General features: G+C 36.5%; 1 pseudogene; it reads right to left on the bottom strand.

The window, feature by feature from the left end:
• Positions 1 to 1,328: 1,328 nt before the first annotated feature.
• On the bottom strand, positions 1,329 to 1,404 carry LOC125611668 (annotated as a pseudogene).
• Between the last annotated feature and the right edge of the window lie 980 nt (positions 1,405 to 2,384).

Here is a 2,384-nt window from a genome sequence, read left to right as displayed (position 1 = left end):
AAGAAAGAAAGAAAGAAAGAAAGAAAGAAAGAAAGAAAGAAAGAAAGAAAGAAAGAAAGAAAGAAAGAAAGAAAGAAAGAAAGAAAGAAAGAAAGAAAGAAAGAAAGAAAGAAAGAAAGAAAGAAAGAAAGAAAGAAAGAAAGAAAGAAAGAAAGAAAGAAAGAAAGAAAGAAAGAAAGAAAGAAAGAAAGAAAGAAAGAAAGAAAGAAAGGAAGGAAGGCAAGGAAGGAGGGAGGGAGGGGACCCTGACAGGCATCAGCCATCTGCTGCTTCAGTTAAGGAAGGATGACTGAGGTTTTCTTTCATGAAATTCTGCACCCTGGCTCTGGAGTTAACTTTTGTTCAAATTTCCAGAAAGAATTGAGTATCATAACAATTCAAGGTCTTGGGGCAATACCTGGGACCTCAGGTGGCAATACACTTCTCAGCTACCTGCCACTTGTCAGCTCTGCTTACAGTCCTCATAATTGGGTGCAGGACCACCTCCAACCTCCTGATCACTCCTCACTTTCTAATCTGTGCCTTTATCTGACCAGCCCAGGCCACTGTCCAAACACAGGTGTTTTGAAGGGTAAATAACTCTTATGTCTTCCATCAGCCTCATGCTTACTGCTGCTATATGATGTCCAGCACCTGGCAAAGCTCTGAGTAGGCCATTTATGAACAGGATCTATTTTCATTATCCTTATGCTATAAGTGTGTCCTAAATATAGTGTTTTCAGTTCTGAAAACTGTTGTTGTTGTTGTTATTTTCAGTGCTGGGGATGAAACCCAGGGCCTAGAACCTGCTAGGCAGGCACTTAACCTCTGAGCCTGAGTCCTAGCCCAGAAAATAGTTTTTCTTCCAATTGTCAGTCAGATACTTCTACCTAATGCTTTGCCATGACCTCATTCAACATAATTAAAACTGAACTCATTCCCTCCAAATCAGGTTTTCCCTTCAGCTTCTCTATTTTTGTTTCCAATCTCTAAGATTTAGGAACTAAAAAATCCAAGAATCATACCTCCAAATCTTCCTTAACCAGCATTTCTCAAATTTAATCAGTTACCTGATACTTCAGTTCTTTTTTAATGCTTCCCAAGCCCAGAAGTTCTCAACCCCAGTTGTACATTGTTGTTGTTATCATTACTAAGATGCTGGGAGTCAAAACCAGGACCTTACACATGCTAAGCAAATGTCTACCACTGAGATATACCCACAGTCCTTATACATTAGAATTATTAGAGGAATAATTTTTTTTTATTCAAGCTATTTAATTGACCTTCTAAAGTGGTTTCCATGCCTGCAGTAACCTCTTCTTTAAATATATCCCAAATATTCTATATTTTAAAATATGGAACACTTCATGAATTTGCATGTTATCCTTGCTCAGGGGCCATGCTAATAATCTTCTCTGTATGGTAGATGAACAATTTTTTGTTTATTTATTTTTATGTGGTGCTGAGGATCGAACCCAGTGCCTCATGCTCTTCTGCTGAGCCCCAGCCCTAGAGGAACAATTTTTAAATACAGATGTGGATCATGCCACTTTGTACAGATGTGCAGATTATTCAGTGCACAGGGCAAATGGGTAGTTGATTCAACTCATGTTCTGCTAGAGCCATTGGCTCTGGAGCTGCATTTGATGGGAGGAAGGGCTACCTTTTTAAACTCTCACAACAGCACTCTTTGGGCTAAGAAAGTCCTGCCCATCCTTCTAAAATTCTTCAGACCTAGGCATTTACATTTTAAATAGTTCCAGTGAAATACATAAGCTTTACTGCCAAGTAGCTGTGTTCTCTCTTTTTTTGTGATATTATCAGTATGCATATTACTTCTATGTATTTCACAAATCCAACATACACATATCCAAATTATAACATATAGTGTTATAATGATTACTTTTAAGAAAGCTGAGAGAAAGAGAGCAGGTGTATATATTTATAGAGCTTGTTATAATAACCTTATTATTTACTCTCTTGTTTCTCTCTATTTCTTCCCATGGATCTGAGTTACCATCTGGTCTCATTTCTTTACTCAAATACAGGTTTGCTCTCACCTGCTTCTTTTGTGCTATTATTGTCCAATGTATTACATTTTTACCCAGTATAGGACCAACAATACAATTTTATACATATTATTTTATGCAATTGTTTTTTTAACAATACATAACTCAGTACCATAAAATTCACCCTTTGATGACAATTTATTACCAACAATGAGCACTTTTTTATGTGCTTCCTGGCACATGCCATTGGAGAAATGTTTATTCAGTTCCTTTTTCTATTTTTAAATTGGGTTATTTGTCTTCTTGTTTTTGCGTTATAGGAATTCTTAAATATATTCTTCTACAAGTCCTTTATTGATATATGATTTGCAAGTATTTTCTTCTATTCTATGGGTT

Source organism: Marmota marmota, unplaced genomic scaffold, assembly GCF_001458135.2.
Source record: "Marmota marmota marmota unplaced genomic scaffold, marMar, whole genome shotgun sequence".
In the NCBI taxonomy this organism is placed as follows: domain Eukaryota; kingdom Metazoa; phylum Chordata; class Mammalia; order Rodentia; family Sciuridae; genus Marmota; species Marmota marmota.
The sequence above is the reverse complement of the archived record's forward strand: the minus strand, read 5'-3'. Positions and strand labels throughout refer to the sequence as shown.